The sequence below is a fragment of the Festucalex cinctus genome, chromosome 3 (genome assembly GCF_051991245.1).
Source record: "Festucalex cinctus isolate MCC-2025b chromosome 3, RoL_Fcin_1.0, whole genome shotgun sequence".
Lineage (NCBI taxonomy): Eukaryota > Metazoa > Chordata > Actinopteri > Syngnathiformes > Syngnathidae > Festucalex > Festucalex cinctus.
This window is the reverse complement of record NC_135413.1, coordinates 29,221,672-29,249,202: the sequence shown is the minus strand read 5'-3', so window position 1 is coordinate 29,249,202 and position 27,531 is coordinate 29,221,672. Positions and strand designations below refer to the sequence as shown.

Genomic DNA, 27,531 nt, shown 5'->3' with positions numbered 1-27,531 from the left:
GCGGCTCCATACATCTCAAAAACTGAACACCTCCAGTCGTGTCTGCTTGCTTGTTCGAGTTGTGCCCATAAAGTCAAACTGCCCTCAAAACTTGGTGACTGAGAGCGTGTGGCAGCAGTGCCATCAAGTCCTCTGATTTCATCTTCTAATAGCGGACTTTAATGTCCAAATGCAAAACATGTGGTGCTTTTTTTTTTTTTTTTGCTTCGGTTTGCTCGCACTCTCGCCAACTCCCAGGGCAGAGGAAGTGAAGCGTTCATGCCAGTTTAGTTTGACGCTAATCAGCCACGACGGCATAAGCAGCCATTGGTCGTTGTGACCGTTGCGGAAAACGAAGCAACCGGGAGAACCCTGTTTTATATATTTTTTTTTTAAGCCTGAAAGTGAGTCAGCAAATAAACATATGATATTCAAGACGGATTCAACGTAGTGCCGCAATCCATGCACATTCACACAAACTCAAAAATACAGACGGCGGCTGGCAGGCTCTCCCACACATGGAGGGCTTCGGCTTCGTCGCAGTGGCAGTAATGCGGCTGAGATCGGAAAAGCGGGGATTTGCCTAAAAGCAACAAGGCCAGTGGAGAGCCGCTTCCTGCGCACACTGATATGGATCCTCTCTTACCCCACGGTTTCCCGACCTCGCCCGAGCCGAGGCGCACATTTTACGCGGGAGCACATGTGACACAAAAAGCAAGTCAAAATTGGAGTGTTAAAATTTCAGAGTTACATTTTGAGGAGTTGATTTTAACTCCTGAAGTGTAATTTTCAGTGCTATATTGATCACCTCGTGTTAGATCAACTCTGAAGAGATGTAACTAACCTCTTCCTTCGCACCTATCGGCGAACAACACAGAGTAATCGCCACACACTAGTGTAAAATCAACACTGACCGGTGTTGACGAGCATTACAATTTAAACTACCATCATAGTTGTGTTAAACCAGGGATGTCAAACATACGTCCCGCGGGCAGGATCAGGCCCGCAAAGGGGTTTAATTCGGCCCGTGAGATGCACATTTTTAAAAGAATCACCCAGAAAAAGTGTTCACCATTCGGGCGATCGCTCACTATGATGATGTTTGCCTTGGACATTTTCGAAGGATTGTTTAAAAAAAGAAAAAAAAAAGAAAAAAAAGAAGAAAAAAAAGAAGAAAAAAAAGAAAACATCCTTGGATCAGTTCTTTACAAAACACCAGGCAAAAAACACTTCTGAGAGAGAACATGAACCAAAGAGGGCAAAAAACGATGAGGATCTCAGTTAAAAAGGTAAATTACCATCATTTTTATTCTTTACTCTATTCTTTGTTTTTACATTATGCACAACTCTCATTATTGTGCAATAATCTAATTGTAACATGTATTTGTTACATGTTTTGATGCAGTTTTATGCTTTATAAAACATTTATGTCTGAATTTTGGAAGGCTTGGGACGGATTAGGGCATTTAAATGGAACATGTGTCTCTATTTACAAAATTTTCTAGTTAAGAACTTTCTTCCTGAACCAGTTAATTTCGTAAGTAGAGGTACCACTGTAGTCACTTTTGAGGTGTCAGATTTAACTCTGTAGGTGTTGAATTAACACTGCCAATTTTGCAGTGTTGTCTCAGTTTACTCACTATTTTACTAAGCGGGGAATCTGGGCCTGCTTGGTTGAACCCAACGCTTTGATTCTGTTGTATGAAGGGCAGCAGGTGGAGCGCAGAAGACGTCATTAAAATTTCACCCGAAAGGTGACTAACAATTGTGAATGATCACAATATACTTTGTGAAAAATAATCATGTGCATGCGCCCATGCGCCCTTGCCTCTCCTCAACCGGGATTATCAAGTGATAACAATCTGCCGCTGTCGCAGGCAGGCGACAATCCCCTCGACCCCACGAGGTGGTTTTTTTCACAGCGTGTGACCGGATGGACCCCTTTTTTGTCCCCGACAACAGGAACGATCAGGCGAGCGGAGAGAGACGGAGGTATGGGAACGAGGACAGGAAGTGGGCATACGGGTTGACTGCTTCCACCTGAACGACTGTGGGAGAGTTGTTGTAGCTGACTTGCACACGCTGCAGGGGTCCAAAAGCTTATTAAGGATTGTTGCTGAATAAATATATATAATATAAATAAATGACTATAAGTGAAAATACAAATATAAAAAAATATAATTCGAAAATTGTATCCAAAAAAATAAATATAAATGGAAATAAATCTGTGTTTATTTGAACTTTTAGCCATTTATTTATTTATTTATTTAGTCATTTATTTATCTATTTATTTAGTCATTTATTAATCTATTTATTTAGTCATGTATTTATTAATTTTGAATTTTGGCAGTTTTGGGCCGTACTGCCAAGTCAAAATGTTATTCAAATGAGGGGGCGGTCCTTAGCGTGTCTTGGGTTGGACTCCACCGTTGCAAGCTGCCTGTCATTGGCCGAGTGAGCAGCTCGGCGAACAAGGAAGTCTCGCCGGCCTGCAATGGAAAAGCTCCAGCAATGGACGACTATCTTGTCCGCTGTCTGCTCTCACTTGTTTGTCGTCTAACAACTCAAGTCGCAAGTTGAGACGATGTCGTCCATTGCTGGAGCTCTCCATTGTAAGCCCACTGAAATGGATAAAAACGGCTGTATTTTTTCTGCTTAACTCATATTCCCCTTGAGCACTTTTTCGGCTCAAAGAAGAACCTCCTGGATTAAGATGAACACTCCACCGAGTCGTTGATTGACAGCCCCGCTTCTGTCAATCCGTTGAATCGGACATTCATTAAGGATGTGGTCTCGTGATAAACAGTCGAGGTTGGAAGCGCAGCCAAGAGCCCAACTGCTGCACTTCCTGCCTCTTGCGCTTGTCTTTTCATTGTTAGCCTTTTGATTTCACTTTGTGTAAGCCCCCGTGATGCACCGCTGAGGACTCGTGCACATGGTTTTTGTGGCACTGGCTTCACGGAAGACTGGCGATGTCTTCTACTGCTATTGTGTCTGAGTGCAAAGCCTCAACACAATCGGGGGGGTGTTCTGAGTTGGCTGGTTTGCCCCTTTGCCACAAAGCAATGAGTGTACGTAAGGTAAACATAAAAAAAAAAAAAAAAATACAATCTTCTTTATTTTATATTAAAATATAGCAACCAGTATAAATTTAATAAATAAATGCGATGAAATTAACACGTTCTTGCATTTTTCATATACTAATATTCAAATATTTGAGTTTTGGCCGCTTCATGTCGGACCCTGGTGCCACATCCCTACTTGGGATATTATCCCCCAGCTTCTTACTGTAAGTCAGCGTCAGCTTTACGTTCCAGTAAATAAACATCACAGGCCAAGCGGAGGATTCATAGCCTCGGGCCTGAGGGAGGAAACTAGTGGACAACACAAAACGTTAGTGTACTACAGCTGCTGGTGTGTTTACGATACACTCTGGGGCCTATTCACTAAAGGTTTGCGTCGCCTTTTCACCGCCCTAACTGGTAAAAATGGAGCAATCTGGGAGCACCTAATTCACTAAACACGCGCAGATGGGGAAATCCGTCACTAGGTGCCCTGCCAACCAGATTGCGCCCCGGTGCGCCGGTGTTATTTGTGCGTATGTAAATTAGGTAATTTGCATACATTTGACGCAAAATATGCCCACCCCGATGCAAATGAGACTCGTTGATATACAGCGCAAATATCAACATGGAGTTTGCGTGACGCAAATGACGTTTAATGGAAAGCATGTATTAACCTGCCGCAACCTCGATCCCGGGATCATGACAGCAGTGCATGTGGCACGGTACACGTCCCTTTCTGGCTGATCACGCAGAGAAGAGAGAGAGAGAGAGAGAGAGAGAGTGAGGCGGAAACTTGCTTAACATTACGTAACCTGGGCTGATCGGCAATGGCGGGGAGGCATTTTACGATCATTTCTACGTGCCAGATGCATACTGTACGCCCAACGGCAACCTCTGAAAATATATTTTTAAAAACGGTTACTAACTATACTATAACGATTACAACTGTTACTATAACAACCATGTTCTTGGCGCAAATCCATTGCCATGTGTGGTAAATCAGGTGCAAATTTGCTCCAAGCTGTCAGTTCTGTGGGCGTGTTTGCGCCGGTATATGATTAGAGCAATATCCGTAGTGAATAGGTGGGTAACTGGGCGCAGACTGCGGGTGCAGTCATGGTGCAATATTTCGCGCTATTACCGGACGCAGCGCATTCTTAGTGAATATACCTCTTTGTTTTTTCTCTCTTATGAGACATACTGCAAGCAATAAAGCACGAGGCCAAATGAAAAAAGACAGCACATGCTCAGCAACACTGAGGTAGGAGGACGTCCCTCAAGTCCCAACTTTACTTCTCTGCTGGCCTAAACACGATCAGAAGCATTGACCTACTGTACATTTACCACCAAAATCTGCTCCAACAAACCGCATTAATGCATTCCCAACTGTCTCCTCACTTCATTTCTCTTGGCTGCACTGCTTCCAGTACATCTATGTACAATGGATATAAAAAAAAAAAAAAAAAAAAGTCTTCACACCCATTTTCCAGATGTTTGTGATATTTAAAAGAAAATGAAGCCAAGCAAAATCATATCAAAACTTTTTAACGTGACCTACAACCTGCACGACTCAAACGAATACAAACATAGCATTTTTGTATCTTATTAATGATGTTTCCATAACTGCATCATGATATTGGCGTCGGGGACGGCCTGAGAACCGAATGCAGCGGTGTCAACGCTACGACAGCTTGGTGGGGGTTGCACAGGCACGACTCGTGGTTCGAATCTGACGAAGGGCCTAATTTTGAGTGAGTAACACTTTCCCTTCCTTCGCAAGGTGCTTCGCCCCACAGCTGCCTGAGTGCAGTTAAAGCCGGACGGCTTAAACTGCTGCAGCGGTGCTGGCATGAATACGGGGAGCACATGTTCCCAGTAAAAGCGCCTTAGGTGCAGATATAAAAAAAATGGAGAACAACACTTTCCTGGGAATTGATGAATCAACCCTGCTATTAAAAGAAACTTGAGTCAATGACGGGCATGATGGCGTGAAAAGGAAAAAAAAAAAAAGGCTCCAATCTGTTATTAGTTAAGTTCCCCTCAGGGTCTTGCGTGCACCGTGTGCCTTGGCAGCAACCAACAGCTCTAAAACTTATTTTAAGAGCTCTTCTCTCAACTCATTTTTGGTTGATGAGTTGGCAAATCTGGCGCGGTGTTCATCCTCACGCTGTTCCACAGTCAGTCTCAATGGTTGAGTTGAAAAGAGTTTAGCAAGGACAAACTACACTTTTTTTTTTTTTGCTTCTTGCTACGAAGCTTCACACTGATAATAAACACGAGCTTTGATGTCAAGTCCACCCCAGCCTATTGCACGTAGAAGGACGCCAGGCTGCCTGCGCAAAAAGAACATTTTGCAACCAGAGCCACGATGATCAAGTGGGCTTTGATTTAATATTAATGAGAATCCAGAGCCACATGGATGACTATCTCTGCCTTCCAGCTGTTTGTGTTTGCGTTGGTTGCGAGGGCCCATGCGAGCTGGTACGTACTATTTGCCTGCCTGTTTTTCCTCCTTTCCAAAGGATTAATCACCCAGATGTTTCCTTGTTTTGCTGTTGGCCCTTTCTCACATTACATATCAAGTAGAAACATCTCTCTCTCTCTCTCACCCCTTCCTCGCTCGCTCACTCTCTCATACGGCAATGTGTTTTTTGTTAATGACCTTAGTGAGTAGCGGCGGAGGCCCAGGAAGAAGTCAGATTTCGATTTCACTCGCCGTGATTTCAAGCAGACACGTTTAATTAGATTATTATGTTTTTCCACAGCGCAGCGCGAAAAGACAGTTTGTACTCCTGTGGCGCATGTGCTTTTATTTTGTAAATGATCACTTCCTGGCATTGAATCAACACCCGAGACCTCAGCTGCTTATTTACAGGAAATATCTAGCTACCAATATCTAATTCTTTCTATCTATATATACAGAATATATATGTTAGGGATGTAACAATAACAGCAATATCGTATTACCGCGATATTAAAACTCAGGCAATATATCGTACTCGTCATGTCACAATCTTAAAAGCAGCACATATGATATGTTAAAAAAGTCAGGTTGATTTCCATTTGTGCAGTTCTAGCACCCTCTGGTGGCTAGTTTTTTAGTGCAGTTTAATTTTCACAAGGCATGTTTTGGCCCTTCTATGTTTAAAATCCATGCTAATGGTCGGATGAAGGGGCACGTAATGTGCTCGTGAACCGAGTCAATATGTGGAGGAACTCAATGTGTGCTTGCATTAGCAAATAAGTGCCTATATATATATATATATATATATATATATATATATATATATATATATATATATATATATATATATATATATATATATATATATATTTATAATACTTTTAAAACATTTTTCTTTGCTGTAATGTACAAAAGCACAATATTGCGTGTGGTTTTTGATTTAGTATGACTTCATGCTTTTACAATATTGCAACCTTTTTTGTATCGCAAACCTCCCCACAATATCGTGGTAATTATCGTATTGTGACCTTCATGACCTTCGTGATATTTGGACATCGTTACATCCCATATATATATATATATATATATATATATATATATATATATATATATATATATATATATATATATATATATATATACACATATTTATATATACATATTTATGTATTTATGTATTTATTTATTTATTTATGGCTCCCAAATGACATACACACGCAGGCAATATTCAATTCTGTAACTCGACCCTGACCTCTTGACACTTAGGTCGCCCTGTAACACAATCCTAAACTATTACAGTGTCACACATACACACACACACACGCACGCACGCACGCACACATTCATAAAAGACGCACACCATCAGCTTGGCATCTCTGCTGGCCACGGCGCAGCATATGCAGTGCCGGTGCTGTGACGTCACCGAGCCCCTTTGCTATACAGCCACCGGCCATATGGTGGCCATGGGCCGACCTTGGTAATTGATGGTATCTGTCGATTTGTCCATGAAGAGGGGGCCGGGGGGGCCCAGAGATGGCCCTGACCTAAAACATACAGAGATCCAGCATTTGTGCCGAGGGAGGAGATGTAGAGGTGGGAGCGAGATGCTAGTGTTTCAGCCCCCCCCTTGCCTATTCATCCATTCATCCATACAACGTGTTAACTCCCCCAACTCCCACACCGCACACCACAATTGTGCTTGCGCTGGCTGATAAAGGCCCTTCTCTCACTTTCTACATCTGCGGCCCCCCCCCCATCTGTAGGCTCGGGCGATGTGGGTTTGCTGGGGAGGGTTCTGTGTCCGGTGTTTTGGCCGACGTGCATTATCCCCCCCGTCTTTCGTCTGCCGTCGGGTTAACCCCCAGACGGAATTCTTTGAGCCGGCCAGATGGCACGCTCTGGATGGGGATCAGTGGGCACTGCCAACACTGGCAAGGTGTCATGGGAGGCGGCCGAGCGCGCTACTGAGCAGCTTTGACTTATGGAAACTGAGCCGCTGGACACGGAGGCGGGCCTACCAGTGAGACAGTCTCACAAATGGAAAGGAAACGATTGTCTCTGGAATAATGACGCACATAGACCCCGTAATAAAATACATGTAACTCCAGGTAAATGTGAACGGTGCTTCATTTATGTAGCGGGTTTCCACTTTAGAAGTCCCTCAAAGTGCTTTACATTTTGACTACTCATTCACCTGCTGATGACGCAGCATCAGGAGCAACTGGGGGATCAGTATCTTGCTTAAAGATACTTTGACATGGTCACGGTGGCCTGGTATCGAACCCTTAGGGTTACGAGATTACCACTCTTCCAATGAGCCACGTCACTTCCATAATCTGGATTACCGTAATGCACTTTATTTTGGTTTCAGACAGTCCAAGCATCTTCAGTTGGTCCAAAATGCTGCTGCTTGTCACACATTTGTATTTTATTATTATCCATTATTTTATTGTTCTGAGTGAGTGGGATTATTTAATTTTGGATTGGACTATTCGCCCAGTGTTCACCAAAAAGATGAAAATTGCAATCTGTGAATATGGTCTCACCTCCCATGCAGGTTAAAGTTAGTTACTGTAAAAATCCTTTTAAAATGATATAGTGGAGAATTCTGCGAGAGACACGTTCTACAAAAAAAAAAAAAAAAGCTCAATATAGAGGGTACATGAACGCTACACCACGATTTACTCGTCCCAGTTCTCAGGGTCTGATGCACATGTGTTTGTGAGTTTTTCCGCTGCGGCCGGCGCTCCCCGCACGCCGCCTCCCCATCACCAGGGGTGAGGCAGAGGTGCATAGGACAGGGTGAGGGTGAAAGCGTGGGAGAGCGAGAGAGAGAGACAGAGAGAGAGAGAGAGAGAAAACCAGGCTCATTCCCACAGCCCAGACTATCCGCAACAAAGACGTGCGTGCGGGGGGGCGTGGCGCCCCCATAGGGTGGAGCCCGTGGGTGCACACATGTATGAACAAACACACATATGAATAGACACACACACACGACAGGGGCCCAAGCCACACCCGCAAGATAGATATGTCATATTTGCACAAGAGAAAAGTCATTTATGGGTTCATCCCATGCCAGTTGAGCCATAAACCACAATAACACTACCTACCATAAAATGTCTGTGTTTGTTCTTGGCGCTTTATAACTGTGAGATTGTCAAGATGACAACTCGTCTTATTCTTGACATACACAAAAATCCTATGATACAGCTTACTATGTGCTGCTGTAACCTTTTGAAGTACTCAACGGACAACAGGGCCTTAGGCTCTTTTTTTCAGTTTCTGGTCCTTATTAACCTAAAATCAGGTAGTGGTGGTTAGTTCTCTTGTTGGTAAAGTCGCTCTGTTGGATAGAGATAGGGTCACTGTGAAGGCAATTGAGCTCACTTTTTTTTTAACCATTCATTTCAAACAAATAGGAGCAGTGTTGCCACAGTTACCTTGAGTAGGTTTGCCTACTTTATTGATAAGGCTACTTGGTTTTACAGAAAAAACTGTGCAAGGCCCAGGACACCAACGAGACTCATATCCATATTGCGGGTACTCGTAGCGGAGCATTCCCCGTCTGACAAGACAAACTCTGGGGTGTAGCAACTTCGGCCTGGATTTGAACCAATGGTTAAAAAATCCATACAATGACCACCATGACAAAGCGATAGATGCACTCCTTCCTGTGGGGTCGAAGTCCCATAGCAAACAGGTGCTTCATTCTAATCACCCTCGTACGTCAACCATATCAAGAGTCTACCACAGAGGGATCCCCTTTCCCCACAACTGGACATCCTATTATAGACACCATATATCAAGGAACTTTGAGACGTAGTGCCTTCAATGAGTGCATCATGTCCCTTATATCCTCTCAGCTGGCCATCCCATTTCTGACTAAATTTGTCAAAGACCTCCGGGGAGTAGAACCTTCAAACCATGTCTATAAGGTAAAATAAGATCATCCTAATAATTATACAGAGGGGAAATACAAATAACAAGCAGAAACCCAAGATCCAGCCAGCAAGGCACGTCAGTCAGATTGCGGAAAGCAGTTGTGCATAGATCCTTGTCAGATACAGTTTGAACTTAAGATGCTAACACTAAAGCCTGCTCAACCTGATGGCACCGTATCAGCACCCTCAACATCCAGGCGGGTAAAATCAACTGGCTCCACGTCAGGTCTAATTCAAATGGATGGCTGCGTACAACCACAAAGGCAAAGGACCATCCTTGAACCCTAATTGGGTTTTGGTATCTTGTCAGGTGATCTTAATTTGATACAGTATCTTGCATGGTTGCGTTCATTCCATTACTGTACAGGAGCTGCTGTACATTCAGGGTTGCCAGGTCCGCCCTAGAGAAACAACAATAACTCCAGTGAAGAGCGAACATGATTGTTTGCATGAATGGCTTTTCTTATCTTCAGCCTGCAGGGTATTGGGAACTACTTGGGGAAAGGACAAAAGGATATTGTTACCAGGTAAACTCACAAAAGGTTCAGCGGCAGGAGGTAAGGACTACAGTATGTCAGCCCGATTTCCCCCCCCAGAGATTTCTAACCTATTTGCTCTACTAGATGGAGAGAGCCATCACGAGATGAAGACTCCCCATTTGTATGAGGTCTCGGGCATCACTCAGGCCTACAAGTTTTGACAATTGAAGGCAATAAAGGGGCGAGGCTTGGCGGGGGCTCAATTAACCACTGCTGGGGCAGGAGGAGTGGTGGCGGGGACATGGACCAGGAACCTGGCATCTATAGAGAAAGAACAAGAGAGCTGCAGAGAGGGGGAGGTCTGGCAATTTGTTCAGCTGTCTGTCTGTCACAGACTTGGCTGGTTTGTCTCATCATCATCCTCAGGGTAACTATTGACTTGAACGCCACTTAGAGTGCCCACAGAGGAAGAGAAAAACAAGCAAATGCCATTAAGTGGCTTCAAGGTAGCCATTATTTTCCTCACACATCTTCTCCAAATAATGTCTCTTGTGGTCTGTTTTTCCAAAAACGTGGACAAGTCCCTTGCTGTCAAGGCCAAAAAGACAACTCCACAAAACTACTCCTACTCAGTCAAATACGACTTCAGCCAAGCCTGCGTCAATATGATGCTTATGCTTGTGCAAAGTCACACCCGAACCTAAGCGGAGCCCAAAAGCCAACAGTGCTTGTGTCGGGGACAAGTTCACCAACCCTGTAAGCGCTGCGATCCATTCCCACTGACAGTCATTTGTGTACCTTACACTCTCAGCACCAGCCAGCTACGACCATTCAAATTCAAATTGAAAAGCCAGCGGGGGAGACAATGCTTCGGGATCTGCTAAGAGCAATTAGTAGTGGACTCCTCCAGTGTCTGGCCCAGAGACTTTTAGCCCATCAGGCAGAGGCATTGACCCCTTTCAGACACACCAAAAGGATGAAGAGAAAGGATGTGCAGAGAGAGAGAGAGAGAGAGAGATAGAGATAGAGATAGAGATAGAGATAGAGATAGAGATAGAGATAGAGATAGAGATAGAGATAGAGATAGAGATAGAGATAGAGATAGAGATAGAGATAGAGATAGAGATAGAGAGAGAGAGAGAGAGAGAGAGAGAGAGAGAGAGAGAGAGAGGAAAAAAAGATGGCTGCCTAGCGACACTGAAACAAGAGGAGGGAAGTCGACTGGCAGAGTTTGGACAGTGTGTTGGTTTTCCTTTCCTTACTTTACACAAGGAGACAAGAGCTAGAGTGTGACGGAGTGAGTGTGTGTACGCTGAGTCAACAAAGGAATACAAATTAAGTCAAAATGAAGACACGATATAAAAGATAGCAAAGAAATGGCAATGTGAACACAGGTTTTTCAGAAAACACCGTTAAACGAGACTATTTCATTTTAAGAGGACAATCTCTGTCCAGAAAACTTTTTTTTAAAACACAAAACATTTGCCTGTACTTGAAAGTAAACAGAACGGCAACTAGTACAGTAAACAAATTACTGGTATATTTGGCGTAAGAGTGTGGGGTGTATGACGTCCTTGGTGGTAAAGGGGAGAAATCAGGACAAAAACAGCCCAATTGTCTTTACTGTATGTGTGTAGCTGGCCTAAGGGAAGAGAAGGCCCATTCGAGAAGTAAATGCAATTGTCTGTGTTTACATTTCTTCATCAAGTCCCTATTTCATGAGGTCAACAGATTTTCTAATAGTCTGTTTTAGGGCTTATAAAATACTTTTGGGATGCTCAGGTAAAGGGCTATGAATCAGTGGCACTTCAGCCCAGACACAACAACTCAATTTCGTAAAAATTGTTAGAAATCGTGACCCTCATGGAAGCCCCCCTGCATGGGAGCCAAACCTCCTGAAGAACCAGAGGTGTCTGCGTGGCTCGGCGGGTAGAACACCGGATTTCAGCTATGGGAGACTGGGAATCAAATCCAGTTCAGGCACATTCTCGGACCACAATTTCTCAACTCAGTTTTGGAACAAACCTTAACCTGACCTCTTTAAAACCCCAGGTCACACATTCTGACAGCTGAATTTTTCAACTCAGTTCTGTCGTGACACTGCATGGAAGCCAAACCCTCCTTTGAAACCATACTTTGAAACTGTGACTCCTTTAAATCCCGAGGACACACATTCTGACAGCTGAAATTTTCAACTACATTTTGTAACAACTGTTGAAAAAATGTGATCCTGCATGGAAGATAAGGTTCTAAATGAAGGTTTACTTTGGGACCATGGCCAAGCTCACACATTCTCACAACTAAAATTTTCAACTCAATTTTGTAACAATTGCTCAAAAATTGTGACCCAGCATAGAAGCCAACTCACCTGTGAAACCTCAACTTTGAAACCCTGATTCCTTTAAAACCCGAGGTCACGCATTCTGACAGCTAAATTTTTCAAATGAATTTTGTAACAACTGTTAACAATCATGACCCTCAACGGAAGCCAAACCATACTTTGAAACCTTACTATGAATCGCCGTCTCCTTTGAAACTCAATGCAACACATTCTGACAGCTGAATTTTTCCAATTCAATCCTGTAGCAACGATTAACAATCGTGACCTGTGTGGAAGCCAAACCCTCCATCGAAACCTTACATTGAGACCTTGACTCCTTTTAACCTTCCGCTGTCCAAATCTCGGGTTCTACAGCGCATTTCACAAGAAGTTGCGACTGCTTGCATATAAAACCAGATTGTTTCAATGTTTATGCGTTATTAAACCACAATTGGCTTCTGATACAAGTGAAGTAATGTATCCTGCACCAAGTACTAAGCTGAAACCGGTCCTCAGCCCCCGGTACTGAGCCAAGACGCATGACTGAGCTAGGGGTCAAAAGATACAGATCTTTCCTGTGAGCGCATCCAGACCTGAAGTACAGTGTCTTTGGAAATAACCAAAGCACAATCGGATCCATTGTGTACATGTGAGATTGTGCAGATGTTTGTCTCCTCCAATGTCAGCCGTCACCCCCAAAGACCTCCTCCGTTCATATCCAGTCCAACCTGCTCTCCAGCTGCACTTCACTACATTGCTGGTGTTTACTTAACCTCCTCTATCTGTCCATCACAGGACGTGAGCGCCATAGGGATGGGGAGGGGGGAGGAGCTTGACGTGTGTTTTCTCAGTACCCGCAAATAGCAGTCTGAACAAAGTAGATGTCTATGCGGTGTGTGGGTGCTGTCTGTCTCCTCTTGAGTGATGATCCCAAAAGAAACACCCGAGGCTTGTATGCGTCTCTCCGCAGCGCTGACACGGCCTCTTCAGCGACGTCTCTACCCTTCCGTGAGGTCAAACGCGGGTCGCGGCGATAAAGGCTGAACTTGTGACACTCATCCCGACGCATGAGACGGCTCATTGTGCAGCGACAGATCGCAGACACAATGAGCCCTCGGCTGAGGCCTCGCATTCGCCGTGTTTCTTTTTCTTGGCTGAGGCGGCGTGTAGGGATTCTCCTTTATGGTTGGCTAGTGACCCTTTAATCACCCAGCGCGGCTCCCCCCTTCATCAGATGTTTGTCCAAATTTCATATCAATGCAAATGAGGTTGCACAGGACTTCATTCGAGAACACTTTGGCTGATGATTATTTATTTCTTTATTTTTTACAAGAGCATAGGGTGGCATGCTACAGAATGCACCGCCGTGACTACTCTGCTCTTTCTCACGCCATTTGTTCAACACTGAAAATTCAGCTACACTTTGGCTATGTACAAACAACAACGTTGGACATGGACATGTCGGTATTTTTGTGCATTTTCAGCAGTAAACAGCACAATTAGTGCCACCATCTGTTCCTTCCAAATGTGTTCTAATTGTGGCTAGAAATGTATTTTTTTTTTTTGAAGACTTTAGGGCAGGGGTGTCAAACATACGTCCCGCGGGCCGGATCAGGCCCGCAAAGGGGTTTAATCCGGCCCCCCTGATGATTTTGTAAAGTAAAAAAAATATAAAAAAAATGTAATGTCGGACTAATTAACTCATTTACTCCCAATAACGTATAAATACGTTTTTTTTTATGTTCTAAGTATCCCAAAGACGTATGTATACGTTTTTTGTTGTTTTTTATGCTAGAGCATACACAAGGCTTTGATGCAGCCTCTCAACTGCAAAGAACGGTTGCAGAAATGGTAGTTATTACACAAACGGCCAGCAGGTGGCAGCAGAGCAAAGGAGATCAACCAGGGCCATGTAGAAAAAAAAGCTCAATTACTTAAAATTTTAAATAGATTTGTGAAAACTGATGAAACTTAGCTCTCTTCTAATGCTAATTGCTGCAAAACGGAAACAGATAGAAACATACTTTTTTCCTGATGAAAGAAGAGACTTTAATCTTTCTTTTGATGGGTCCCATGCTTTTATAGCAATAGAACACAATATTCTGTGGGCCTTGCAAAATCAGTCAAAATCTAGTAAAACAGCCGGGAGCGAACGGGGCTGCTTCTGTGAAAATGGCTGAGAGTGAATGAGTTCATCAGCCGGCCACAATCAAAACATAGCAATGCAACTTGGAATCGTCATCCTGGATGTCAGTATTTTACACGCAACTTAAACAAGTTTGTTTATTTTATTTTTATTTTTTGTAATCATACGCCGACATAAACGTGTTAAATATGACACAAATTCAACACACAAATAGATATGATAAGGATTAACGTCCTTTTAACATCCTTAACTGCGCTACGCAATGCATTCTGGGAACAATATATATGCAAAACAGGTCGATTTAACGCATCCGGAACGTGTACCGGCAATGTTGCCGCGTTGCATTTGCATTTGTGTTATTTTTCGGAACAACATGATTACAGTTGAGCTCCGTAATTTAGGGCTGGTCCCCAAAAATCTGCGTATAAATGACGGTAACCGTTTTTAATTTATATACCGTTATTTTCCCGATGCGGCCCACTTGATAATATATTTTTCTCCATGCGGCCCCTGAGCTAACATGAGTTTGACACCCCTGCTTTAGGGACATTGCTATCCAAAGTAATGTTGTCCCTGTTGCTTTTGAAAGCTATCCTATGCACGATGGCTGATTAAGCTGAGGTCAATGAACAGTTCAGTACATCTTCTGTGTCACCTTTCTGTCATTTTTCTTGTCTGAAAGCAATCCCTTAGGGATGATCGTTTCTGCTTAGAACAACAACACGACTGACTTAAGACATCATGCTTGAGATGCTTGAAATAGATGGTGTCAAATATGAAGGCATTTTCCTGATTTTCTGTCTTTTTACTCTCCATTTGTTTACAATAACCAAAAGATATCTAACGTTGTGGCTTTGCTATGTCCTATTTGACAGAAGCCTGCCAATGCGGAGTAAAAATTTTGACTGCCAAATACATTTGCAAATACATTAAACATATTTAAATATATTCTAAAATATCTGCAAGTATGTTTGAACATATTAGCAAGTGCTTTCAAACGTACTTGTAGGCTAAAATCATAGAATTTTCTCCCATAATTCCATGGGGTATTAACTTCCGCATGCGCATACCCTGTGGCATTATGGGAAAAACTTAATAGAAACCATGCATGTTGACATAATAATAAATCAGAAAAATTATTTACATAGACTTAGACTTGACTTTATTTATCCCTTTGGGATGGCTCCCTCTGGGAAATTTACATGTCCAGCAGCAATAAAAACAGATAATAAAATAAAAAATAATTCAATCAATCAATAAATAAGGTTATTACACCGGAGATTGAATTAAATAAATTAAAGTACAGTAAAGTACCATATTTGTGAAGTGCACGCTACACCCTCCTCCCCCATTTCCAATATATTAGTATAACAATGGCCAAGTGCTAAAAAAAATAAAATAAATACTTTTATTTTATTTTTTTTAGTTAGCTTGCGCGTGCACAATACCCCGTGGAATTATGGAAGAAAATGCTGTTTTTAGTATTTGCCCTACAAGTACATTCGAATGTACTTGCAAATACGTTTAAAAATAGTTGTCAGTCAAAAATGTTTACTACATATTGGCAGTTTCACGCTTCCGTACTATTTGACAGTTCTTTGGGAGCAAAAAAAAAATAAAAAATGGACTGAATAATAACACTGGAGTGATCTATAAGTACTGGTCTGGCATTGGTTAACTCTATGGAGCCAATATGAGAGGCGGATTTGGAAAAAGTTCCCATTAATCAAAAAGGGATTGACCCTGCATTTGTGTCTACATGTGTCACAGCCGAGTTCTTGCAGCCTTGGACACAGAAGCTCAAATAGTGTTGGAGAAGCAGCAGGTGTACGATCAACACACACACACATCTTCAGACTTATCCTCGGCGCAAACTTCAATTTGCGTCATGAGCCTACTCGCTCGTAACCTACATCGTCTTTTTGCTCATTTCTCAAACGACCGCAAGGTTGCCTCAGCAAACCAGGTGGCTAAAAGGAAAGAAGGAAAGAAGGAAAAAAAAAAAAAAACATTGTTTGCCGCCACCCCCAACGCCTCCCCCTTGACACACAACAACTCATCACTTTTGCCTCGCACAGCTGTGGCTGTCGACTTTACCATCTATTGCATTTAATAACCATGACCTTCACGCTCAGCCTGTCAGACCTTTATTAGAGCGAGAGCCAGAGAGGCAATAAAAGGCCACAGATGGACGAGGGACAACCCCGCCGACGAGCCCGCAAACAGAGGCGCTTTCTACATGCCATCACGTCTGCCGATGACTTCAATGACTTGGCGTTGGCTGACAGATGTCTGGGCCCTCCGACGAGCGTAAATCCAAAACGTCTTGATGGTTTTTCTTGATGGCAGCGCGTTTGAAAAAAAAAAAAAAAAAAAGAAAAAAAAAAAAATCAGGAAGGCTCTCAGTCAGCTGCATCGCAAGTCAACACACGCTGAGACTCTGCTGACGGACTAAAAATAATATCTAGGTTACAATGCTTTGCCAAGCCTCAAACACGGCGTAGTCTCAGGAAGCAGTCCTTTCAGCGAATCGCCATGGCGACCGACCGCATGCACAAGTCAGACAAGGGTGAGTGGTCAGAGAGAGCAGTCGGGCCGTGTTGTCTCCTAGACTATAATAGGCCTAAAACACAGCCTTGGTTTAACGAAGCACAGATGTGTTGGAGATAGCGGCTATGCAAACGCAGGTCAAGCGGCGGGCATCTGATGAGCCAAACTAACCGAATCACGACATTAGTAGGACCAACGGCGGGGAAGAGCTTGTTTTTCATTCCGCTGCCTCGAACGTGCCAGAGTGACCTCGGTGAACCTCGGTGACAGTTTGCGCAACCTCATGCTAAATATGAATCATGCGATGAATCAGTACGAAAAGACGAAGATGAATGAAGCGCTGTTATGCGTTCCGGTTGTGTGAACTTGCACTTTGTAACCGATATTTAGGGGAAAACCACGCCGTGTTAAGGCCCGGACCCTACTGATTTTCAATTATATCTGAAGCAAGACGTCTGTCATAGTTCGTGTCACTTTTCCGTGAAGTATGGTATGGTTTTCCACTTGGAGAGAGTACCCATGGGAAAGTGCGAAAACGACTCTACACGGAACGAGACGTGCCGACACCCAATATCACTGACGGACAATGAGGGTTTCCGGTATTTACTTTCCAGCAAGGAGACAAATTCTATTCGTGAGGAGACTGACAACAATATCAAAGATGAGTTTGGACCGTCATGACTGGGTCACGCCAGGGTTAAGTTTGGGTCTTGCAAGGGTCATGTTTGGGGTCATGACCGTGAGATCAAGTGTCTGTTTTGAACTGATGCAATCGGCATCTAGTTTCAACTGGTTTTAAGATATGTGATGTCATCAGCTATGTGATGTCAATAATCTTTAATCTCTGTTTCTGGTCAACAGCCAATCCGATAATTCCATGTCAGTCCTGTTAACCCACATGTCTAGCCACAGCCAATGAGCTCTGTGTGGCTATATTACTAATATCAGCACAAATGTCAACTTTATGCCTCATGTTTCAACTGAGGTCGCATTACAAAAAAAATCAGATACGTAGCCAATCGAGCACAATATATGAAGGTGACCCAGGTTGGATATGAAAAAAAAACAAAAAAAAACGGATTTGAGCTGTTCAGACTGACATTAAAAAGCCAGATACAGGTCACATTTGGGCAAAAAAAAAAAAAAAAATCCGATCTGGGTTACAATAGCCTGTAGTGTGAACATAGCCAAAATAACGCACCAAAAATATAACTGCTTGACCAGCAATGGTTTATGTCACCTATGGCATCAACTCAGCAACTTGGAAACACAATTGACCAGCTACAACATACAAAAAGGTCGGACACAGTTTTGCTAATGGAAAAGCATCAAAGGCAAGTAGAGCCACGTCAAGTTGTGTAGGTAGCACAGCATGCAGTGGTGGACTGTAATATTCAAGTCCGGACTCAGATTAAAATCTGAATTTGTCATGTTTTTGGTCTTTTTTTGTTTTGTTTTTTTCGGATTTGACCCGAACTGCTTGGCATTTGTTTCGAACTTGTCCAAGACTCAGCTACTGATCTCACAAAAATATTTTTATCGACTGAATATGTTTTTGCCAACCATTAAGAACTGGTGTTAGCCACAACGTCTTCAAAAAACAAACAAGCATGAAGCAAGCTGCTGATTCTGTAAGAAGACAATTTCGGACACATACGACAGCATGTCAAAGTTTTTTCAAGCGGTATTTAAGAGGCAAATTTATCTAATTTTGTGGTGGTGAAAATAGTATTTTTGTGTCTTAAGGTCTACCCTTGACCTCATCTGGACTTGGACTTGGACTTGGACTTGGACTCGGACCTTGTGGACACAGACTTGACTTGCACTCGGACCTTTATGAATCGGACTTGACTTGGACTCAGACCTACGCGACTCGAACTTGACTCGGACCCGATTAAGATGGATTCGACTACTGCCCTGTGCAGTGGATAAGTGGCGCAAAACCACGATAATTTGTTATCCTCAGAATCCGCGATGTTACTCGCTGTAACTAATCTGCCTCATTATGTGGTTACTGAAGAAAGCTTCTGAAGATTTGTCGGCAAACATGCACCAAGAGGATAGCTTTTCACCATCAGCATTTTCCATTACAGTCGCAGATAATCCACGTGGGATAAAGAACTTGTGCAGGGCCGCTGCTCATTCATCTGCCCTTCAATCCATACTTCATTGCTTTCACGGTGCTTTTAATGCACTCCAGCTGAATCAGTGGATGGCTGGTGGCCACTTGTTGACGGGCTTGGATTGTTGGACGCCTGGGACACTCTACCCCTTCCTCAAAATCCACAGTGACGTCGCCAGAGGCCGGACCTGAGCGTTACCCTGGCAGGCGTCCAGGTGTGAAAAAGGTCCAACTGCGTAAGTGTGAAGCAGAGTGTGGCTGAGTAGGAACATACCTTCTGCATACGCTCAGTCTGAAACAAACAAGCCAAGGCTTTATACCTGCTTGAGAAGCGGAGGTGATGGATGCTGACATATGTGGTGAGTGACGTGTCTGACGTGTAAAGCGCAGTGAAATAATCCAAATTTCATTCTACATGAATTTCCTGCTCCACAGAACATTTGTTGTTGCGTGAAGCGGGCAGTTTGTTCACGCATACCACAAATATTGACGTTGAATATGTCGACCACCAGTTTGAAGGGTCTAAAGGGGAAATGGCCAAGCAAAATAAAACAGGTAACAGGTTCGTCATTAGTCTTTATGTACACAGTCATTCCTATGACGACAGATACAAAAGATGTAAGATGTGTCGCAAGATTGAGGGTACGTAGTTAGTGGAAGCGATAAGTCATGGCAACCCTCACAAAAGTAGTTTATCAATAAAGTTTTAGAATAATAATAAAATAAAATGAGGCCATATCTAAGGGCTGTTTTTGAAGGACCCTTTGAATTGAGGTCCGCCAGCTATAGCGCTTTCTAGCTTGGCTTGCCGTGTAAGCACAAATTCTGCTAACGTGAAATTAAACATTGCGGTTTGGTTCTATCCTGTCCCAGTTCTACTCAGCTCGATTCGGGGCTGTCGGTTTTCCACTTCAAAATTGCGCCATCGGAAACTGCGAAAACCGCGCCACATTGAACGCATCAGTCGGAACCAGATACGCTAACAAACCAACAATGGGGGAGGCCGAGGGTTTCCTGTATTTACTTGACAAGTAATGCTTGAGAAGACTGAGGGCACCAGGAAAATAGACTACCGCAGCAAAATGGAGACTGCGGGGTAGAATACTGCACAGGCGAGCACACAAAAGCAGGGTATGGGCCGAGCCCATTGTTGTCGTAATTACCGCACGACTGGCCACTTTGTATTTGCTTGATGGCTCTCCGAATGGCTTGCACAGCTGTCATTGGCTGTTACGCTGACATTACGTAAAGACTCTTTTACTTATTTCACGTCCTCCTTTGTCGTAGTCGCTTGTTACCGCCAATAAAGATGATTCAGATTCTGAGTCATGCCTAATTCACTACAATGTTAATTAACATAAAAAAAATAATCTAGATGTCAAAATTATAGAACCTGCACTTTTATTTGGATCCATGTTGATACTAAATGGGTTGTACCTTGGCCAAGTAACGTGAAAGCTCGTTATGTAGTTTTTGGTAAGCATTCACACAAACAACCGGTAAAAAAAAAAAAAAAAAAAAAAAAAAACCTTCCCGGGAAGGTGGCTAATAGAGACTTGAACAAGAAATTTGGCTCAGCTCCGCTAAAGTGTCAATGGCCTCGGCCTTGGTGACAGCTCTCTGCTCCAGGTAGCGAGGTGAGCCAAGGTTGAGTTGACTGGAGCAGGTTACAACACATGGTGCCTTTTGAACGGCGCCGTGCAGCTGCGGAGAAAACAGATTCCATTTGGCAACGCCGCGCGCCAAAATAATTCCCAGCGGTGCGTTTACATGGACGCAGAGTTGAAAGCAGACGTCCGCTAAGTATTTTTTCTTTGCTCTGCAAGCGGAAAGAGAGAGCGAGAGAGAGAGAGAGAGAGAGAGAGAGAGAACTGGCCCGACTTAAAGCCATACGTTCACTCAAAAATGCACATAATGGAGCAGCAAGTGTGGAGTTAAGGTGTCATTCCAAGAGTCTTCACAAGGGAGAACTGCAGTTAACCTTTCTCGTCGCAAATACACAGTGCTTTGAGTAAGTCATCCAGCAGGCCAGCCGGCCGAGTAAGGAGCTGGCGAGGGGGTTTGATGGTTCCAAGCAAAAAAGGGGGGGGGGGGGGGGGGGGGGTTCTCCAAGTGAGAGGTGCAGCTGTGCTACTGACAGATCGGTGCAGGGCGGCATGCCGCGGGCCCGTCAAAGCTGGCAGGCCCACCGTGGGACACTCCCTCCACCGCCCGGTAGCTCCCTGGCCCGCTGCGACTTCGGCGCGATATTTCAATCAAAGGTTATAAATGTTCAGGCAGGTTCCAGAGATGCGATTGAAACCGTACGTTGTGGGAATGTTAGGGATATTCAACTTTTGGGTGAAATTTCAGGATGAGCCTTAAAAATGTTCTTCAGCCTTTATAAATGAGCTTCATTTGACATTCTAGAAACTTCTAAACACATGTGCCCAACTCTTCAATGTTTCAATACTTTTTGCGCAACGGCAAAATTCACAACAGGTGCTCAGACGATGAATGGACCGTTTCCTGGGTCAATTAAAAATTGGTATTTCAACAGTCCTTTTTCATCATGTTTTTTTCACATTTTTAAAGGGTGAGAGCATGACGACACAGAAGAACCTCGCAATTTTGATTCTTCAAACGGGATTTTCTCGGAGGGGAGCAGCCACTGATCCTAAGAGTGTCAGAGAGTGTCGTCGACAGGTTGCAACAAAGAGACTGAAGGATTCTCAAAAAGGCATGCAAGTGGACGTCCTTGGAAACGTACAAGTCAGTTCATGGATCAAACAGCTGTTGTGATTTTTGCTGTTCAGCTCCTAGGTACAGAAGTTGTACAAAAAAGTAGTAAAAGCATTAATTCAGGGGTTTAGAGAAGGTATTTTTTAGGCATTTTAGGTTCATTCTGAAATTCCACAAATCCCGAACATTTTGGGACTTCTAACTTGAGCATTTTTGTGACGAAACACTGTTTTCATTACATGACATTGAGCTACATTCCCTTTGCTATTTTCATTTGTAGCTATTATTACCTGCTATTTGTTATGGCTATCATAAGGAAATGCAAACAGTCCCACACAAAACCAATTCAGGTGGTTTTCACATAAAACAAACTGGACTCGGTCCTCTTTAAGTGGACTCAAAAAGGGACCTTGTTCTTTTTGGTGTCGCATCGTCAGTTCTTTAACTCATTTGCTCCTAATAACGTTTAAATATGTTTTGTTTTTTTTAATGTTCTAAGTGTCCCAAAGACGTATTTATACGTTTTTTTTATGCTAGAGCATACAGAATAGAATAGAATAGAATAGAATTCAACTTTATTGTCATTGCACTGTCACAAGTTCAGAACAACGAAATGCAGTTTGCATCCATCCAGAAGTGCTTTAGCAAGAATAAATTATATATTTTAAAAATAAGATTGATTTAGTATATACACATTATAGCAGGATATAAATATGTATATAATATTGATAAATAGCTAAATAATTGTATATGACTATCTCTACAGTATTTACAGATATTTATTTACAGTAGTGCAATTATGATCAGGTGTTCAGTAGTCTAACAGCAGTAGGGAACAGAAGGCTTTGATGTAGCCTCTCAACTGCAAAGAACGGTTGCAGAAATTTTAGTTATTACACAAACGGCCAGCAAATGAACAAAAAAATGAGTTATGAGTAATATATGAGTTTGTTTGGATGTTTGGTGGGACCAAGTGTCAAAAAACTCTCAGGCACCTCGGAAAAAGTCCAATCAGGATCAGTGGATCAAAGGGAATTGAGTCCCTTTCCTGTTGGTCGGTCACGTTGATGAACACACAGAATTTACAATCTCTATTTGTTGCTACTACTCTGGCATCTTTTTCAATCTCCACTAAATTTGACAAGCGGCACTGCCATCCTCTCAATTAATCTCTCTCACAAATATTCACTGTTTCTTCCCTTGCACCCCCACCTCCCTCGCTCAGTACCGTTGGATGTCACCTCTCAGGTCATTTAATATAAGCCAGCGGCTGGGCAAGCCGCTTCGCACCTGAAGTTGGTCGTCAAGCAGCGGCGAGCGGTCCTGAATGGCGGCCTTGTTCTCCCCGCTTTGGGGGGTTGGCTCTCAGACAGCAGCGCGCCCGCCGACGGCCACAATGGGAGCCTTAAGGGCCTGGAATAATTTGACTAAACGCATGGGATTTGCGACTGCGGATTATCACCGTTACAGCCACGCAAACCAACTGACCAATCAGGCCCCGCCCCTTCCAAACCCCCCCTGTTAAGAGCAGCACTGTTTTGGATGAATCAATTCGCATTTTTATGATTATAAGCCCTTTCTGGTCTTTTTGGATTGGGCGCATGTGACGTTCAGCTCCATTTCAATCCCCTGTTCATGCTTTTGCCACGTTCTCGTGCAAATGTGCACGTCGTTTCGGAGCGTGATTTCGGAGCGGACCTGTCACTTCTCTGCTTCCAATAAGATTCCTTGAGAGAAGCCCTCTCCCTGCACCTTCTTGCTGCTCGTGGATGGCGATGGAGAAGATAAGGGGTTTATATTCTTAAAAGGGTGAGCTTGGAGGGGGTAAAGGGCGCAGCCTGCCTTTAGAAGAGCTTAAGACCCAGTGTGGCGAATTAAATAGAATACCCAGACAGAATTAGTTCCGAGGCAGACTGGGTCTTATTCGATGAAACGAAACAATTAGATGGATTAAACGCAACAAGTCAGACTGCAACGGGCTGCAGCTGCGTTATGGTTTCCACGACACCCTGGAGGTGGCTGTGAGTCATATCTGTCTATTCAACAGGGCGGCGTGGTTTGACTCAGTTCGCTGCGGTCGGCATTTTTTTTTTTTTTTTTTCATTTTCAATCAACAGCTCCACGTTTCAGTCCACTTTTAGAGGCACTTCTTCACTGTATGTAGGGTGAAAGTCAGCATGGAACAACCAATAGTGTCACATTGCTCTTTTGTGTTTACACCAAGGTATGCATATTCTTGCTCACCATGCATACCACCACCCGCGCTCTCCAATTTCAGCAGCTTTATAAACCTTTTTGTTTCCAAAATTGGCATTACATTTGGTTGATCATTTCAATTGTCCTCATTTATCCCATTACATGATCACTGCATCTGTTTTCTGCACATTTGGAACCTTTTATTCAACATGTGCTATGATAATCTACCTGTAATGTATTATGCAACTGTATCACATAGTACAGTTTATCCATGTATTCATATGTGCTTAAATTTTGTTTAGTCTGCTGTCTGCTGCCAGGTTGACGTTGCATATGAGAATCTGTCTCACCTGTTTAAATAAAAGTTAAATGAAATTTATTTGGGTTATAGAATGGACAAACATCACGATACGATAATTATCGCGATATTGTGTGGGGGTTGGCGATATTTAAAAAAGATCACAATATTGTAATTAAAAAAAAAAAGAAAAAAAAAAGAGTGCATACTAAAAAAAAGCACAATATTGTGCTTTTGTACATAACAGCAATGCATATAAACCACTTACAATCTCTAATAACAATATTGAGGTACTTACTTACTAATGCAAGAACACATTGATCGCTTCACAAGCAAATTTGGTTCCCCTTCATCTGACAATTAGCATAGATTTTAAACATAGAAGGCCAAAACATCCCTAATGTAAATTAAACTGCACTAATAAACTAGCCACTAGAGGGTGCTAGAACTGAACAAATGGAAATCAACCTGACTTTTTTCCACAGATGTGCTCCTTTTAAATATTGTGAACACGACGACAACAACATTGTGACAGTTTTAATATCACAATATCACGATATTGCCCTCATCGTTAAATCCCTAGTAATTAAAACCTGTGTTTCTCCTTCACTTATTTGTCTGGAGTGGATTATGTACTCAACAATTAATGAATTGGTGATTAATTGGGAAACGGCATCTAAGGAAATGTGGTCCTTGGTTTATGAAAGAGTTCCATTCCTATGTTTGCAACGGTTGCCTAAATTTTGAAGTTTTATAGTAGTTAAATCATAATTACAGTAAAAAATATGTGTATGTAAACAATATCTTGGTCATAAATATCCATCCATCCATCCATTTTCTTGACCGCTTATTCCTCACAAGGGTCGCGGGGGGTGCTGGCGCCTATCTCAGCTGGCTCTGGGCAGTAGGCGGGGGACACCCTGGACTGGTTGCCAGGCAATGGTCATAAATATAATCAATCAAATATAAGACAGTCCTCTTTTTTTCATATTAAGTGTAACAATATTACACTAGTTATCGCTCATATCACAGATCCCACCTATACACCTTGTGACGGACATGAACCCTTATCAAGACTCATCATATTTATTACCTTGGCGAAACAAACTGGACAGCGAGAGTGAGAGTGGTACAAACATTGACGGTTTGCATTTTCCATAAAACGCGCCAACTGCTGTCGGGAGAACAACTAAGCCGAGATCGGTGAGTCCTAAAAGGGGATGATCACTATCAGCAGTCCGGCATGTTCCAAGATAATGATAATGATGATGGCTGGGACATTTTCAGGACGTCCACGGACACTTTCTTCAGACATTTTGTTGGAGCAACAGAGGAACAAATTGTCCAAATCCACCAGTCCAAATAATCCCCAATGCTGGCATTTCTGCTGTCTGACTGGCAGGTTGACTGATTAACTTACTAATGGGTTGCCCCCCCCGCCCAAACCCCACCTCGTCATCCACCTGCAGTAAAAAGGCCCTTTTGTCAGCAGGGCCTAATTTGATCTGACGTGCACACCACCCTGCACATGTGGAACAGCTCTGCTGCCGCACACACTTTTTTTTTTTTTTTTTTTTTTTTTGTCATGACGTGTCAAGAAGAGGCGAGGCGGGAGGGATTCGGGAGGCAAAGAGCACGGACAAGAAGCACAACAACACTCGTTTTATTTTCGTCCGCCACTGCAGAAGAGATACTGGACTATACTCATATACTCAACAAACATAAACGCAACACTTTTGTTTTTGCTCCCATTCATTATGAGATGAACTCAAAGATCTCAAACTTCTTCCACATACACAATAACACAATTTCTCTCAAATATTGTTCACAAACCAGTCTAAATCTGTGATAGTGAACACTTCTCCTTTGCCCAAATAATCAGTCAGTACTGACTGATTTTCTGAGTCCCCAAACCCCCCCAATAAAACAAAACTGCACCTTTCAGAGTGGCCTTTTATTGTGGGCAGTCTAAGGCACACCTGTGGACTAATCATGGTGTCAAATCACCCTGTGAGGTGGAATGGACTACCTCGGCAAAGGAAAAGTGCTCACTATCACGGATTTATACTGGTTTGTGAACAATATTTGAGAGAAATTGTGATATTGTGTATGTGGAAGACGTTTGAAATCGTTGAGTTCATCTCGTAAAAAAATGGGAGCAAAAAAAAAAAAAAAAAAAAAAAAAAGTGCTGCGTTTATATTTTTGTTTAGTGTATATAACCGCAGACGGAACAGTAGTCGAGTGGCTAGCACGTCCGCCTCCCAGTTCTGAGGACTCGGGTTCGAGTCCAGGCTCCGGCCTTCCTGGGTGGAGTTTGCATGTTCTCCCCGTGCCCGCGTGGGTCTTCTCCGGGTACTCCGGTCCCCTCCCACATTGCAAAGACATGCATGGCAGGTTAATTGGGCGCTCCGAATTGTCCCTAGGTGTGCTTGTGTGTGGATGGTTGTTCATCTCTATGTGCCCTGCGATTGGCTGGCAACCAGTACAGGGTGTACCCCACCTACTGCCCAAAGCCAGCTGGGGCTCCAGCGACCCCCGTGAGGAATAAGCGGTCAAGAAAATGGATGGATGGATGGATGGATAATCGGTTCAAACTCTTAAAAAAAAAAAAAAAAAAAAACTCTGCCCCCTATTGCACCGGAATGCAAAATTACCCATAATCTGCGCACAAATTGCACGGTCAGTTTATCTTTCCTTTATTTAAATTGTCAACAATCATTCACCCATGAAACTCAAGATTGGTTCCAAGTGTTGCTTGGGAGGAAAACAAAACAGCATTTTCTTGCTTTGCATCGCCAAGAATTAGCAGTGGCCTGTTTCTCTTTCCTCCGTTTAACCCACTGGCTACAAGAGTGCCTCTTAGCCCCTGTCTGTCGACCACTAAACCCCCTCACGGGTCAGCCCGGCTGCGGCCCTCTCTTGCTCATTTGAAGTAATTGCCCGTGGCAGTCAAGGTGTCTGCGTAAGGGCCTGTCACAAGCAATCCGCTGGCATGAGTAGGGGGCCTTGCGCATGAACCTAATCCAGTCCAAATGGAATGACAGAGGGGATTAACGAGTTACTCAACAGCTAAAACAGAAGTCGGTTGGGTGGTCCTTTAAAGCTCAAAAAGCAACAAAACAATGAAGATTATGCTTTTATGTACCAAGGCAGAGAAGCACTATTTATCTTCCAGACGTACACATTTTTTGGGAGTGAAATTCCAGATACAAGAGCCCATGAGGTTTTTTTTTTTTTTTTTTTAAATAT

At 43.1% G+C, this 27,531-nt stretch overlaps 1 protein-coding gene across 7 annotated transcripts in view; it reads right to left on the bottom strand.

Moving 5' to 3' along the window:
• Positions 1 to 27,531, bottom strand: part of kcnq1.2 (potassium voltage-gated channel, KQT-like subfamily, member 1.2) — a 165,301-nt gene that overhangs the window by 95,219 nt on the left and 42,551 nt on the right. The window lies entirely within an intron of this gene.